This window comes from Mustela nivalis, assembly GCF_964662115.1.
Source record: "Mustela nivalis genome assembly, chromosome: 9".
NCBI classification, from domain to species: domain Eukaryota; kingdom Metazoa; phylum Chordata; class Mammalia; order Carnivora; family Mustelidae; genus Mustela; species Mustela nivalis.
The window spans coordinates 94,183,432-94,200,737 of NC_139028.1; the positions used below are offsets into that span (position 1 = coordinate 94,183,432).

General features: G+C 42.6%; 1 long non-coding RNA gene across 2 annotated transcripts; it reads left to right on the forward strand.

The window, feature by feature from the left end:
- Positions 1–1,737: 1,737 nt before the first annotated feature.
- Positions 1,738–14,898, forward strand: LOC309873420. Of its 2 annotated transcripts, XR_014316349.1 has the most exons (6): positions 1,738–2,419; positions 3,234–3,313; positions 5,833–5,971; positions 6,410–6,646; positions 7,647–7,721; positions 13,744–14,898. It is a non-coding gene; the product is annotated as an uncharacterized lncRNA (long non-coding RNA). The 2 variants fall into 2 exon arrangements; XR_014316350.1 differs by lacking the exon at positions 3,234–3,313.
- Positions 14,899–17,306: the final 2,408 nt, after the last annotated feature.

The window sequence follows — 17,306 nt, forward strand, 5'->3', positions numbered from 1 at the left end:
AGCTCAGGTTGCTGCTTGAGGAAGCTCTGGTAATTCCTGGGTCCCTCTCCAGTTTGGTTTGGCCAGCTCTACTTCCCTCCTTCAGCGACCCTTTTAAAATATATGAATGAAGACTCAGGAATTGGACGACTCCATGGGGGTTGGCTGGGTGAGGAGATCTTTCCAGGGCCCAGGATAGGCTGGTGCACGAGCAGAATGGACTGACTTTTTTCTGTGGACGACTGTGTCTACTGGATGTCAACAAGCCTCATTATAAAGTGAAAAAATACTCGGTCCTACGCATGTTGATGGGAAGACGTTAAAGACCTCATTCTGTGTCTGCCTGTAACAAGTCGTGTAATCCTTGAGTTAGTCATTTCCTTTCACTGAGCCTCAGTTTCTCCATCTACAAAATGAAGGGTTTGCATGAGATTAGGCTTCTGAAGTAGCCGTCTATAGTTGGGATTGGTGGGCCACCCCCAAACTCCAAATCTTGTGATTGTGCATTTCAGTGGAGAGAGGGGCCGTAGCTTTTTCTCAGATTCTTAAAGTGGCACTAGGAAAGCTTAAGATTTGGTGTTTCTAAAAATCATGAAGTCTGGTCTTGCATCTCTGCACTGCTACATAACCATTTCGAATAGGTTTTTAATCGCACAATTAAAAGGGATCAACTAGCTCTTTCGGTGTGGGATAGATACTGCATATGCGTCCTACCATTGAAGAAAATTAGCCTTTCAAACAACAGTGGGAAAATGGAAAAAGATCAGCGGGAAAGGAAAGGATAGAGACACAAAGTCTCCGTGGTAAAATGCAGCAGCTGCTTTCACTGTCCACGGACTGCAAGGACTTAGAATTGATCGGATTTAAAGCAGTGAAGACTCACCTGTCAATTCACATGAGATTCGCAGATAAACTCGGATGCCAACGTGATTGTTTACAAGAGAAAACTCCTGCATGTGCATGGGTGGCCCCTGTTCTGGGTGTCGAGCAATATTATTAATCAGTAGATGGCTGAGTGCAGATTCAAAGCAAAAGGAGGCAGATTCCTTTTGAGGAGTATTTGCCTGGGGTCCAGCTGAGGTCCCAATGTGCCAACATCATTGATTGTGTTTCTGGAAGGGCCTCGTAGACTTTTTCTTTTCTTCTATTCAGCGATCCCTTTCTTTGGTTTGTCTGTTAGTGGGCACCCTTGTTTCCAAGTTCTTTGTTCACTCCTGGTACTGCTTTAAGCCAATTATTTTTGTTAGTGAAAATATTCTTAAGGATCATCATGTGCAAACCAAGTTATATTGTTGAGATATAAGGTGTGCTTTTCTATTCACAACAATCTTTACCTTGTTGACCTGTGTTGGAAGAATCTTGAGTGTCTAACCTTATGTAACACAATGGTAGACGTCATGATTCTTGAGTTTCCATTAACTATTTCAATGAAACTGAGGCTTTTGTTCAAATACCTTTTTATCAGTTGTTCTTATGATAAGAGCCTGTAGCTATAAGGAGTCTCTTACCTCGTTCCTGGCATCCTCTGGGTTTCCCAAGAGAAGAGTCTGTCTGCTTGTTTCTCTACCAACTTGTCAGGTGAGCAAATCTCTTAGCGGTTTGGGGATGATCATATTTATTCTGTGCATTCCACACAGGCATATGGAGATCACCAGGACTCTCTGCAGAACCTTGCCCACCCGAGCAGGCATTTTGTAAATTAAATCAGAAGTTGCCATAGAGTTCTAAATATTCTGCCTTCCAAAGGGAAAGGTAGCATACACTGTGAGTGTGCCTCTTAGCAAGCAAGCCTGATGTAAAAAAGCATGCACTTATACAAAATAGTCAAGACATATTCACTGTTCAAGATGATCTCACAAATTCTCTCCTGGAGTACCTATATTGTGATTTGACTTATGAAAAATTATTGACCCAGAGCCTGTCAGAAACAAATACACCGTAAACAGTGAAACACAAGCTGGATTCACGCTGCCTCATTCTTTGGATGCCAGTGATGATGCAAAATTAGAGGCAGCAGATCTCAGTAACTCAGTCCTACAGAATAGGATTTGAGCTGCAGTCAGACCCCTCAACCTCTTACTGCCACACAATTGCCTACGTACACTTTTATCAATGCCAAGCAGGAAGTACACGTGTGAACCGAGTAAGGATTGCTCTCAGACCCTCAGTCCTCTTTATCCTTGTTTTCAATACAGGATGATAGGCCCGCCTCAGTTACTCAAGTCACTGCTTCTTCACATTCCCTCTCTATCCTCTGTAACCACCAATGCCCTAGAAAAGTGGCTAAATTTATTTAGATTTCTCTTAGGCATAAATGATTGACCGTGGTTTGATATGTGATCTACCTATATGATGTTTGCATTTTAACAGAAAAAACAAACAAACAAAAACCCCAGAGGAATACATTTCTGGTTCCAGAATTTCAGACCATAACAAAATGGTAAGTTGAGTTTTGGGGAGTAGTATTGGGGCGGGGGCAGGGAGCACATCCCATTAACTCAGACTTTGTGCCATATTTCTGGGCCTGAATTCTCTCTACTTGTTTCTAGCTGTGAAATTGATATTAATAACATAATGGTTACTGCCACTCCTTTGAGATCAAGCATGCGTTAACCTGTGGGGTTGTTTTATAGTAATTAAGTGATAAAACCTTTCTGAGGTTGGTGTGTGTATCGAAGGCTTTTGTAGTTGATTAGCAAGGGAGTGAAGATGAAGAGTTTAATCAACACCAGAGTTGTTATGTTCATGTTTATACCAGCGTCTTTGCTATTCTTTATGAAAAGAAGGAAGCAGAAAGGTAGGCAGGTGGGGAGGAAGAGGGTCTTTCATCCACTGAGATGGAGCACATATGTTTTTTCAGTTTTACTGCAGGTTGGTGAAGATCTGTCCTTCCATTTCTCAACCCCACTGTCAGACTATGCTGTGAGCTAACTTTGAGCAAGGGCCGGGTTCAGCCGGCAAGTGGGTGACACTAATAGAGACCGAGATTAGAACTTTCTTCAAGGGTAGAGCCCTGTTTTGTCCCTAGTCCTTTGTGCCTAGTTGAAGGCTCTCACGTAGCCATTCTGTCATCATTGGGCCTACAGTTACCAAGGATGAGGGAATAGGGACCTATCCATGCGACCCATGCCAATGTTGGGAAACGGGGGCCACAGTGAAGTCTGCTAGTAGGGTTGTGGTGATGTCATCTTTATATGTAAAGAATAGCACCTTCCTCCTGCCTCGTTCATTCGTTCATCACATCTTTCTAACAGCTCCTACTCTCCTCGGAGCTTGCTGCTGAGGGAGGTACCAAGATTGATTGAACATGATTCCTGACTTCAAAGAACTTATGGTAAAGTGGGGAGGAAGCTTGATACTGTTTCCGTAATGGCTGTATCAACTTACATTTCCACCAACACAGTACCTGGATTCCTTTTTCTCCATATCCTCGCCAACACTTATCTTTTTTTTTTTTTTTTAAGATTTTATTTATTTATTTGACAGACAGAGATCACAAGTAGGCAGAGAGGCAGGCAGAGAGAGAGGAGGAAGCAGGCTCCCTGCTGAGCAGAGAGTCAGATGTGGGGCTCGATCCCAGGACCCTGGGATCCTGACCTGAGCCAAACCCAGAGGCTTTAACCCACTGAGCCACCCAGGCGCCCCTCTTTTGTTGTTTTTAATGATAGGCATCCTAACAGGTGTGAGGTGATAACACATTTTGGTTTTGAGCTGCATTTTCCTGATGGTTAGTGATGTTGAGCATCTTTTCAAATCTCATGTCTTCTTTGAAGAAATGTCTATTCAGGTCCTTTGCCCATCTCTTAGATGGGCTCTTTGTTTTTTGCTACTGAGTTGTAGGAATTCTTTATACTTTTTGTATGTCAGTCATATTTCAATAGAGTAGGTTTCTTTCTTTTTTTTTTTTAATGTGGGAGAGAATCTAGAAAACTAATATTAGGGCACTTTGTCATATATACTATATGAAGTGAATAGAGAGGATTATTTCTGGGGAGATACATAGACGGTTTTTAGAGGAGATGTTTGCTGAGTGGCAGCTTGAAAAATAAGTAAGAGCTAGCTAGGTGGAGGAGTAGAAGGCTGGAATATTCCTGCTGGAAGAAACATATGATTTACACAAATGGCTTCTGATTTTCACTGGCTAGAGTGTAGGGTGATGGGAAAGAGGGATGGTAGCAGACGAGACATGTTGGGGCTAGAAGCAGGCTTCTGGGCCATGCCAAGAATTTTTGGAACATACCTCTTAAGTAATAGGGATCTTTAAATGTTTTTTAATCTGGAAATACTTACTTTGTGATTAAATGTTTAGGAAGAGCCTATGCTAGGACTATCGTTGCAGGATTTCTTGGTCATGCCACTTGGAAGAATGAAGAGGTAGACCAGACGAAGAGTGGTGGGCAGCCAAGCAAACTTTATGGAGCAAGAGTGTAAAATTCTCAGAGAGGGAGGGGACCCAAGAGGGTTGCCATTGGAGTTTCTAAGTTTAGTGGTTTTAGGAGCTCTTTTGCAGAACTATCTTAAGCAACCAGGGTGTGTTGAGTTGTACCCATCAGGGCTTTGGGTCACACATCTGTGTACCTATTAGGTTAATGTCTATGTGCTGATGGTCTTTTTTGCTGACATCTGGGGACTTATGTCTTAACTGCCCCTTGCCCGTGATGGTGACAAATGCTTTGTGGTTAATGGTCTTATTTTAGGATGTTTTGCAGAAGTCATTTCTGCAAAGGCTGCAAAGCAGAATGCTAGTGTGGTCCTGTCTAAGCTGCAAAACAGGATGTCAGTGGTGTTTTATCTTAACTGTCCTGACCCCATATTTTCTTCTTGGAGACCCTGGCCCTGACTGCCTAACTGTCCAGCTCACTCCTAATGCTATGGGCAGTAGATTGGCTAAAGTATTGATAGTGTGACCAAGTAGGAAGGCTGATGTCATGGTCCAGTGAGAGAGGAGGGGCTCCAAACTCAGCTGCAGTGAGTATGGTGGGGGCAGAGATAGCTTGGGGACATTGGCATCTTACTACTCCTTTGTACAACTGGCATAACTTCGTTGGCTATAGATGCATGCACATTATGGGAGAAAAAGTAGAAAAAAAATCCAAAAAAAGGAAACAAGATAGTAAAGGTATTTTTCTCAGAGAAAACGGAACTGCCTCTTAGACAGTGCTCTCGGAGAGGGCTGCTACCTTGGGAGTGAGTTCCGGGTGGGTATTGATGGGGAAGGTTGCAGGAGGCTCCCTGATGCTCAGGTGCTGGGGAGGATGAAAAAAAAAAAAAATAGGAGGCAGGAGAGCAGAGTGCCCTGAACGGGGAATGGAGGGGGAGTGCCGCTGTGTCTTGTCAGAGACCAACCCTCCTTAGCCCATCAGGCCAGATTTGGTATTATAACAATAGTAAGAACAATCAATTGCATAACTCTAAACACCTCAGGTACAGTAGCTTGCTTAAGAATCCCAACACCTCTGTGAGGAAAGCGAAGCTCCGAGAGGTTAATAACTTACCTAAGGTAGAGCTAGTAAGTGGTGGAGCGTGGCTTTGAACCTCAGCAGCCTTGCCCCGGGTTCCAAGGGCTCCTCACGGAGCTGTCTCCCAAACTGTTGGTAAGAGGGAGAGCTGAGCTCCTAAAACCCCACATTACGTCTGCTTCTTTATCTCAACAATTCCAAAAGTGAGTCATTCCAATTCTATATTTAGTTTAGAAGAGAGAAAGAGGGAAGGGTATTGTTCTTGTGTCTGTGAGTTCCAGGTGAGAAGCAATTAAGGAAGAGGGAGATCATCCCAGGTTCTGGGATGCCTAACAGGCTGAATGGTCCTTTAGGGGATGAACTGGCCACATCTGAAGGAATGATGTCTTTTTAGATCCAAGGGTGGTGTCATTAAACCTGGGTCGTTGCCCGTCAGCCCGCTTCTGGAAATGGTGGGCAGCTGAAGCCAAGAGAACAAAAAAGATTAGAGGCAACGGAGACCTAGCCAAGTCACAGACCTGGAAGATGAAAAGGTGAGTCTTGTTTGAAATTGCATCTCCTGGGTCTACTTCAATGCCCGAGCTTTCAGACAGAATTGTGGCACACACACTTTTCTTTATTTTTAAAAGGTAAAACACTGATTGTTCTGGGGACAAGAAACTCACCTTAGCTGTGAACTAGTGCCCCGGTCGAATGTAGGGATCAGTTTCTCCGTGGCTTTCCAACCCCTGGGCAAGGTTTTATAGCAATTACCTGTACATCCAGTTGCTATAGTTACCTCTTGTCTACATGTCCAGAGGAGAAATATCTAAGTAGGCTCGTGAGCAGGGGAGCAATATCCTGGGGTCTGAAAAAAGAGTGGGACATGCAAACATTCTTACCCATACAGCGACAAGTGTTAGAGCATCTGCCCTATTCGCAGGCCCATGATCACGTATCTCTACCTCCCCTGTCTCTCTCCTTTCCTATAGAGATCACTCCAGTTCACGGGGAACAGCCACGTTGGAAACAGATGACCACATCGCCCCGTTATAATGGGATCATGGTGAACACCTGACCCAAGCTGCGACAGTCAGAGTCTCTTCCCTGGAAATCAGGGCTGGTTTTTCTTGCTGGCTCATCTGGATAAATAGTAAAATTTGTCCTGTGTAGGCTTGTAAGCCTACGGACCGTATTCTATCCTGTGAAATGGGGAGAAGGAAAAGGAGGTAGGTGGGCAGGGAAGAAACCTATGAGCAGAAGGAGTGGAGAGGGAGAAGTTCTGAGAGTTTTTCGGTTTTTGGTTCCTGTCCCTTCATGGGTCATGATTACATTCCTGCCTTCGAGTTTTTTCTTTCTTTCTGTTGCTGTTGCCGCTGCTTCGCACTTACCAGCAGGAATTAGTTTCTATTGTTTGTCACTAAACACACACTCCGCTCTATGTACATTATCCTCAGGGTCATCATTATGGGTTAAATTGTGTGCCCCCCTCCGCCCCCCGTCCCTGGCTGCCAAGGGCACACGTGGAAGTTCTGATTCTCAGCACATCACAATGTGATAGTATTTGGAAATAGGGTCTTTAAAGACATAATTCGGTTGAAATGAAATCGTTTGGGTGGGCTGCACTCCACTACATCGGGTGTCCTTGTGAGTAGAAGGGATTAGGACAGACGTACACAGACGGGAGATGGTGTGAGGACGCAGGGAGAAGGCAGCCATCTACAAGCCAAAGAGAAAGACCCTTAGGAGAAACTGAAACTCCTGATAGTTTGATCTTGAACCTCCAGCCTCTAGAATGGTGAGAAAATAAACTTCTGTTGTGGAAGCCTTCTGGGATGCTTTGTTATGGTGGTCCCAGTGAACTAATGCCAGTGCAATCCAACGTCTGAGACTCTAATTCCTGCTCCCTCTTCCCCTGACAAAGAAAACTCAATAATGCGGTAACTGCTGCTGCTTTTCTTAATGGTGATCCTTAAAGACAGCAGCAAAAAGATCTTTTACTCAGGCTAAAAAGTAAGCCAATAACTGGCATTCAAGGACCCTGAAGGACTACAGCTCTAGAGAAATACATCTTCTTAATGCGCTTGTTTGGCTTAAATTAAAAGTGTTCAGCTTCATGTCTTCCCAAAGAGAGGTGCCTGCTAAGCTTTAATTTTGCATGAGAAAATGATTATTTTTTTAACTAATTGGAACGAATGGGAACTCTTTCTTCCATTTATTGAAACACAGGTGAAAACAAAGCGAGTGGCTTTGCAGGAAGTAAAAAGGCCTTGCAGAATCTTCTCACTGCACTTGAGTTCTGAGGTCAGTGTTTGAAAAGTCTTTTCCATCAGTTATCATCACATTAGAGAATCAGAGAAAACCATCCAGGTCTTGTTTTTAATCAAGCAAAATGAGGTGTTTAGGGAAATGCTGTAGAGATTTCAAAAAAAAAAAAAAAAAAAAAGTTTCGAGGAGAGGTGAAGGCCCAGAGTGAATAGAAAAAGAAAAAGATGTTGACTTTGCTGAGCTACAGTGGTATTTAAAAGGCCATACATAGAGACCGGCTGCAGAAGAAATGGAAATACATTGTTTGTAGGTTCAGGAAACATGATTTGCACTAATAGAAACAGGCACCAAAGAGTTTTGGCATTTGTGTGTGCATGCCCCAAGGCAATTTCTCCTGAAGGGAGGGGAAGAATTGAGGGCATTTTGTGTCATCTTCACGTTTTTGTGGAGCAACATTGGTTACCGCCAGAAAATACAGGGCAGATAAATTTCAACTTCCATAGCTCTGAATACTTTGGAACATCATCTCCCTTGGAGCGTTGTGTTGGGATGGATTCTGAGGGTGCATTCAGACTCAGTGGGAAAGGCTATCAGTTAGGGAGGATTAACTCAGGGATACATGAGTTCTCTGTAGGTGCCGCCCCTGAGATAAAGTCACAAACTAGTGGCCCATGGAGTAAGTGTGGACTGTGAGAGATTTTGTTTAACCCAGATGGTCTTCTAAAAAAAAAAAATAAATATGAACAAAACATTTAGAGATTTAAATTAAGGGGTGCCTGGGTGACTCAGTCAGTTAAGTGTCTGCCTTCGGCTCAGGTCATGATCCCAGCGTCTAGGGATCGAGCCCCTCATTGGGCTCCCTGGTTAGCGGGGAGTCTGCTTCTCCCTCACCCTCTGACCCTCCACCGGCTTATGTGTTTTCTCTCAAAGAAATAAAATCTTAAAAAAAAAAAAAAGCCCTCACATTTTCAGCTTCTCTTAAAAACTTTCAATTTTAGCAATACTAATTATTCCTATGTAACAACGGGATGGAGTTGGGTAGTGGTCCAGTTCTCGCCTGACCCCTGTGGACTCTGGAGTACGTCATGCAGGACCATACAAGATGGCCATTTGACAGAGTGTGTGAGGACTTGACCATGTTTGCAGCATTTCCAAAATGAATTTGAGTGCAGTCTTTTCTGAAGGCATTGGCAGTTGGAAGTTCTACAGGGATGGAGCTGTGGAGTCCTCCTTGGTCTATTTAAGCACTTATGTGACTTCTGGGCATCATCTTTTTTTTTTTTTTTTAAAGGTTTTATTTATTTATTTGACAGACAGAGATCACAAGTAGGCAGAGAGAGAGGAAGGGAAGCAGGCTCCCTGCTAGCAGAGAGGCTGATGCGGGGCTCGATCCCAGGACCCTGGGATCATGACCTGAGCTGAAGGCAAAAGCTTTAATCCACTGAGCCACCCAGGTGCCCCTGGGCATCATCTTTTATGAGCTGAAAAATGAGACATCTCATCAAACTACCAGCTTATCTTTAAAAAAAAAAAGGCAAAACAGAATAGAGGTATGGACTAAATTGTTCCTTTGGTGTCTAAGGTCCATGTCCAACTGTCTACTTGCCATCCTAATTGTGTTAAAGATACTGCAAAGACAAGTGCCCGAAATGAAACTTAGGTCCTCCCTCAAATCCAGTCCTTTCCAACATCTACCTCAGGGAAGAGTCTCTCCCTCCATTCAGCTGTGAATGAGAAGAACCTCTTGCTCATTACCTGCTTCCTTTCTACCCCGTGGCAGCCATTATGAAGCCCTGGTAATTTTTCTCCTAACTCCCTGTTGACCATGCCCCTTTCTCTTAGGCTCTGCCACCCATCGTCCTCAGCTCTATCACTTATTTGTTTGTTTATTACTTTATTTAATTTCCATCTCTTTTGCCATAACAATGGCAAAGACCTCCTCACTGGTCTCTCACGCTGTGCTGCCCCACTCCAAACTCTCTTATCGTCAGCCACCTGCCGCCATCTTTACAGAACCCAGGGTGGGTCACGTCTCCTCCCTGCTCCACGCAGTCCAACGGCTTCCTGTTGTTCTCAATATCCACGCCCCATATTCCTTTGCACACACTTGGCTTCTCACAAAGCCTTGGCATTTGCTCTTTTCCTGCCTTGTGTAGTTTGTCCCTTCCCTCTCTTCCTTAGCAAATTGATCTTCATAGGAAGGCAAGTCACTGCAGTTCCCAGGCCAACGCCTGGCTGTGAGGGAGAAAGAATAGAGACAAATTAGTTGGCTTTTCTTTGGCTGATACTTGATTTTTAATTTCTTCTTTCAGGACTTGCTGTGATTGCCAGCAGTCCATTCTGGACTTTTCCTGCCACTGAACTGTTCATCTTTCTGTAAAACTGAAGAATAATTGTTTTATGTGCTTGTACTGAATAACGATAAAGTGGCACAGTGCCAGTTTGAGAGTCAGGCCTTCTAGTTCTTCTGAAAGCAAATTTTAGAAATACTTGGTTTTGGGCTATAGCTCTATATGTTATCATGTCTTTAGAGGACCGGCCTCCTCCAAGTTGACTTTTTTTGGTCTTATGAGGTCAGATCCTTAATTTTGAGTAGCCCATACCACACTGATTACTAGAAGTGGATAATAGTGTGCAGTTGCTCTGTCCAATATGGTAGGTACTCCCTAAATTGCCTATTTAAATTTATTAAAAGTAAATTAAATTAAAATATCTCTTTCTTTAGTTGCAGTAAGCATATTTCAAAAGCCCAGTATGTACATGTAGCTAGTGGCTGTCATTAGACAGTGAAGATAATGACCTTGCTGAAAGTTCTATTGAACAGCGTGCCATAGAACTTTCCAGAAAGGGAGATGTTCACTTGACATATATGATATGCTTATAGCAACAAAGTTCCTTCTAATTAATCTGCTATTGTAAGGGATAATTGTTGTTAATTGGCTTTTAGTAAAACCATGAGGAAGGGAAATGAATCCATGTGGTCTCGAGGGGAGAAAATTGGTCAAATAGTAAAACACAGAAGATAGCTGAATTTGAAGAGGGAGCCCAATTTAGGGGTTCTATGGGGATGGAGTGAGGAAGGCTGGATTTGGGAGGGGTTCCCTGTATCATGCTGGTTCCTGTGTGGACACAGACAAGATTATCATGTGAATTGTTTCCACAGGAAAATACAGTGTAGGGCCCTATTCACTTTTTCATAGGCTTGGGCTGGTTGTCAAGGAGGAAGATGAGCAGTCCCCATACTGGCAACAGGACAATTAAATGTCAGTGTTGTGGCACCCTTCCAAAAATTCTGGCCTCTGACACAGCACCTCCATTCATTTCTACAGTACCTTTGACTTTTAAGTTGCCTTCATCCATATACTCTTATTTTGTTGCTACTTCTACTCCCCTCTTTGTTTTCCTACTGAGGCTGTAAGAGAAGTGGATAATTCTATTTTGGTGCTTGGTGTAGGCAGGTGATTAGATTACATTAGAGTTTCGTTGAAGGATTGTTATTGTCCTCTCCAGCTAATAAGAATAGGAACAGCTAATGTTTATTAAACATTTACTGTGTGCCAGTATTTTACTGAGGGCTACATATACTTGATCTCTTTTAGTACTTAGGGTAAAATCTCTGAGGTGGTTTCCATGGTGGGTAAGAATACTGGTCTCCACCCGGGCCTTACCATTTACTAGCTGTGCTTCAGTTCCCTAATTAAAGGCAGTTCATGGTATTTATTTCACTTCTTATGCAATTAAATGAATTATGTGAAAATCATTTAGAATAGTGTTTGCCTATAGGAAACATACTGAGATATCACCTCATGCTTCTTAAAGTGCCTGTTATTAAAAGGGAAGTGTTGGTGAGGGTGTGGAGAAAAGGAACCCTTAAACACTGTTGCTGGAAATGTAGATTGGTTCAGCCATTATGGAAAACAGAATGGAAGCTCCTCAAAAGATTTAAAACAGAATTACCATATGATCCAACAATCCCATGTCCAGAAGTATTCATCCCAAGGAAATAATATCAGGGTCTTGAAAAGATACTTCACTCCCATGTTCATTGCAGCATTATTCACAGTGACAAAGATGTGGGAACAATCTAAGTGTCCATTGATGGATAAATGGACAAAGAAAATGTGGTATATATTCAATGGAATATTATTCAGCCTTCAAAAAGAAGGAAAGCCAACTTTTGGGACAACCTGGATGAAGCTGGGGGACATCATGCAAAGTGAAATAAGTCAGGCACAGACAAACATTGCTTGAGCTCACTTACACGTCTAATCTAAAAGTCACGAAAACCTGAAACTACTGTAACAATCCTTTGACCAAAAAGGTTAAACTCCTAGAAGCAGAGAGTAGAATGATGATTGTTTGGGGTTGGGGATAGGGAGAAATGGGGACATGTCAGCCAAAGGGTACAAAGTTTCAGTTATGTGAGATGAGTAAGTTCTGGAGATCTGATGTGCAGCATGTTGACTGTGATAACACTGTGTCATATACTTGAACTTTGCTAAGTGGTTAGATGTTAAGGGTTCTCACCACACACACACACACACACACACACACACGGTAACCATGTGAAGTAATGGACATGGTAATTAGCTTGATTATGGTGATTATTTCACAAAGAACATGTATATCCAAACATCAAGTTGTATACTTTAAATATATGCAATTTTGTAAAAAAAAAAAAAAAACAACAACAAAAGAAACTTCCTTGAAAAAACACCAATTACTTTTACTGTCAGTATCTTTATTTTTGCTGGCAAAGAAACACAGGTTTGAGGAGGCTTAAGGAGGTTGAGTAATGTTCCCAAGGCCAAGTATGTTAGTAGGAGGAGGAGCTAGGGCTAGATTTTGTCGTTTTGTTGTCAAAGTCCAAATGATGACTTGCTAATGAATTTGACCATTAGCCGGCCATGTCAATATGTTATCAAGTAAGATAATGTATATAGAAGTGATTTGAAAATTATTTAGTGAGATGAGATTATCATAATCATCTTTAGCAAAAAGGACTAGCTATGTGCTATCTCAGGTTTATCGCACCAGCTGTTTTTTGTCAAATAAGTAAATCCACTTTCTTCAGCTACTTAAAAAGGAACATTATCATGTCTGTGATTTTGAGCAGAGGTCCTGAAGGGTTTCCAGTATGTAGTAAAATAATACGTTTGGGGAGCCATCCTGAAAAGCAGGAATGCAGCCTTTATAGAAGTGAAGATATCAATTAGGAATTCAGAATACTAAAGACTCCCAGATACTTGTTGGCAATTACTCTTCACAAAGATTTGTTGATGCCGATGGTGTCAGAAACCGTATTAGGCACCAGAAGCCCAATAATAAATTAGACCCGGTCCCTACCTTTGACAGGCACAAACTTTAGTGGAGGAACAGGATCTCTAGGTGTTGATGGATGAGTAGGAGCTTTCTGAGGAAAGTAGAAAAGGCATTTTGAATGGAAAAGGAGAAAGAACAAACTCAGAGCCCTAAAGGAATATTTCTTGATTAAATAATGAGTTGTTTGGAATGGCTCGAACTTAGGATACATGGTGGGCAAGTCTCTGGAAATGAACTGGGGCAGGGAAGCTGTGTTGAAAATTATGCTTAGAAATTTGGACCTTATACCAGTTGCTAGGGAACTACTGAAAGTATTAGACAAAAGGATAATTAGATTAGACTTGTGTTGGCGAACCGTAACTTGGCATCTCTGTGGGAGGGCAGGTAGAAGAGGGGGTGAGCCTGGACTTGGAGAGAATAATCAAGTGAAGATTCTGGATAGTTCAAGTGAGAGTGACAGGGGTGTAGATACTGGGGGAGAGGACAGAATCAGGAGACATTTTTGGTGACCAAAAATAAAGAGCTAGGGAAGAGGAAGAACTAAAATTCATTTACGTGGTGTGGACTCTGTGTGAGCATCACGTAAGCACTAGAGATCCAAAACCAAGTAAGGGTTCCTGGGTTTCAGTAGCTGGAAGGAGAAGCGAGTAATAATAAATACACACAATGCAATGCCACGTGCACTGAAATTGTACACAAGAACCTGCCAAGAACGATTCTAAGTTTTTTTTTTTAGCTCCAGTGACTTGGTGAATGTTGATGTGTTCTTGAAGAGGAGAGGGAAAACGGAAGAGGAGTAGGCTGCTGGAGGTCTTTAATGCATCGGTTTCGATGTTCACTGGGTGGTTAGAACTTAAGATTTTCCAGCAATAGTCAGTCACAGTCTAGCTCATTCTGGACGTGCAGGAGTTACAGAAAAAGAAAAAGAAATAGTAGTTGTCTTTAAAAAACCCTGCTGGCATAATGCTTTTCCTTTTAAATGTTTTGTTATGAATATAAAGAGAGAGAGAGGGAGAGAGCGAGAGTGAGACAGAGAGAGAGACAGACTATTAATTGCCTCTTTACCTCCCACAGTCCTGGCTTGGGTGTAAAACATTCTTCCTGCATTAATTAAGGGTTCTGTCTGCTCACCCTGAAAACTTCTGGTTCAATTACTTAAAAAAAAAAAATAGAAATGGCACTGAAGACGAAATTTGTTTTCATTTTGCAGGCAAAAGGATGATATCCTCAGGGCCTCATAATCAGTGTCACCTTCTAAAGGTCAGGTGACCTTTATCTTTACAGTGATCTTACCCAATATGGATTCAACAGCAATTTATGGGTAGGCGGAGGTTTATGCAAAACATTCCATAATTTGCAAAGATTAATGAAAGAGCCAAGTGTAAGTACGTTAACTTAACCAGTTGGAAAGCAAGTTTAGCAAAAGGTAGAAACAAGTACAAAACTAACTTTGAGCCTGTTCTAAACTAAACTCAGTATTCTTTTTTAAATAGAAAATTTCTTCTAGGGAGCTCAGCGAATTTGGCCAATGCTATCTCAGTTTCAACACTCATCTGGAATCTCTAATATACTTGTTTGCTAAAGAACAATTACAACCCTGATGTTAGAAATCAAGGATGAGGTACGACTATAGATTTTCCATACGATAGTGGGAGAGAAGTTTTATGCATCACTGCGTTCAGGAGGAAAGAAAGTCAAACTTGGAAACCTAAACAGATCCTCTCTGTGAGCATAAAGAAGGCAACGGAAAGCAGGTGTTATCCCGGGAGGGTTGTTCTCGAACTTTTGGGTTTCACTGACTTATTGAGAGCTGGGGCTTGGGGGTCGAGTAACCTCTTATTTTGCCGGCATGAAAACCTATCCTCTACTAAGCACCCTAACACATGAAAGAGGGTTTCACACGAGGTATAGGAAGGACCTTGCGGCAGGGCCGCTGCGCAGGCCACAAAAGCTGGACTACATTTCCCAGCTGCCTTGCCGGTGAGCGCTGGGCGAGGCGGAAGTGAGCGTCTGCGCTTGCTCTCCCGGTCCGGAAATCCTCCCCCCACACCTTCCTTTGCACGTGTTCAGCAGATGCCCAGCCTCCCGCTAAGGTCCCGAAGCTCTAGTCCGGGCTGTTTCGGGGGAGGCAGGAACCTGTGTGCCCGAATGGCCACTGCCGACCCAGAACATCTTCACTCTGTTGGACTCCAAGTGAGCCAGCGCGGAGCTGAAACTCAGACTATAAGGAGGGGGACACTGGCCGGTGAAACGGCGTCCCCCTCTCTGGGAGCCTGATGAGGCTCATTCTGGGAAAGCGGGGAAAAAAACCTGGAAAGTGGAGCCAGCTACTTCCAGAATCAGCTGCATCCTCCAGGTAAGAAACTGGTGCTCAGGTAGCATCAGTAGCTGTAGCAAAACAGAGCAACCCGCAGAAACACAGACGAAGAAACAAAAACAGCCCAAGAGAGCACCTGTCCCTTATCCCTCGTCAAGTCTTTCAGTCTCCTAGAAACCTCCAGGAAACAGCCAGAAAAAGGAGAATGTGGTTTGCTGAGTTCCAGCCATAGCACCCTATAGCTGAGTATGGAAAGGTGGGTTTTGAGAAGAAAGACAATAGCTTAATCGTCAGCACAGTAAGACATATACTTTAATTGTTTTACATAGCTAAGGTATTTGGTGGTGGTTACAATAGCTAATCAAAACAGATCCCCAAACTAAATTTAAGTGGAAGAAATTTAATTTCACGAAAATCCATTCTACTACTATTTTTTTTTTTTTTTTAAATTTCACTAAGGATTTAGTGAAAATTCAGCTCTTGGCAGGTTCATGGGAGGCGTGTGAGAACCATTGGTGTAGATAGGTCCATCTTTTCTTCTAAGTATTGGAATTCTCCAACATTTGCAGACGCATGGGTGTGGTTGTGGGAAAGAAAGGGGGAATTTTGGTTGGGCGCAGGAACAAAAGGTGGCATGAAAAATGAAGTGATGGTTTAGTACCAGTTTCCTTTGGATTCCTTAGAATTTAAATTCCTTGGGTTTAAATTTCTCTGGTTAGTGGAGTAGGAATGAAAACTGACTTGTTGGTGTGAGAATCTGGTGGAGGGACTGTTGTCAATAGATGGCAGAACTGTCCAAGAGAAACTTTGGATCCAAGAAGAGCTGCTTTGGGGTCCAAAGTGTGGAACAGAAATGGGGCAGAATTTATATCCTGTGTGCTTTTTCATGGGCTGCAGCAATGCTCTGACAGCCCAAGAATTGAGGGTTTTGAGTATATCCCAAGAAACCACATGAGTTGGCCTCTCTGGCATCAGCTCTGCACCTTCTCCCCTCTCTCACCATCTTCTGTTTCTGGGACAGGCTGCTCCTACCTCAGGACGTTTGCCCTTGCTGTTCTTTTTCCCAAGGTGATCTGACCCCAGATTCTACCAGTCTATTCCTCAGTTCTTTTAGGTCTCTGCTCAAATGTCATTTTACTAGCAAATTCTCTCTATAACCTGCTCACCCATACTCATCTGGTACTCCAGTTACTATCTGACACATTTTATTTTTCTTTGTTTATGTATACTAGAATAAGTTGCTATGAGAGCAGGGTGAGGTTTTTGTTTGTTTGTTTTGCTTTGTTTTTGTCTGTTTTGTTCACTTCTATATCTCTTGTACCTAGAAAAGTTTCTGGTCTATAATAAGTTCTTAATAAATATTAGTTGAATTACTACTGTTGCTGTTGCTGAAGGCATCCCTGACATGGACATGCTGCTTATTCCCATGACCATTCTTAAAATATACTTCCCGTTTTGTTAGTCCTTTGTTTAAAAATTCTCAGGTGGCTTCTCTGTACTTTCAAAATAAATTTCAATTTCTTTACGTGGTCAGGAAGGCTTTCTCAACCTATCCCTGCTAATATCTTCAGTCCCAATTTTGGCCATTCCAAATCTTTCTACTCTCCTCTTCGGCCATATTGAGGTACTTGTAGTGCCTAGTGAAACCATGGTCACTCTCATCCTCTGAGTTTTGCACATGCAGGGCCACTTCTGCTTTGAAGATACTTTCCATCCCTCTCATCCTTTAGGATTCAGCTTTTAGACATCATTTCTTCTAGAGAGATTTCCTACCCTCAAGGCTGGGTTAGTCCAACATTGCATAGTATTGATTTGTATGATAGCACCCATCATGGTATATTTTGTTAGCATAATTTATTACAATTTAAGAACTAGACTGTCTTAGCTTGGGCTACCATAACAAAATATCATGATTGGGTGGCTTAAACCACAGAAATTTATTTTGCACAGTTTTGCCGGCTGGAGGCCTGAGATCAGGATGC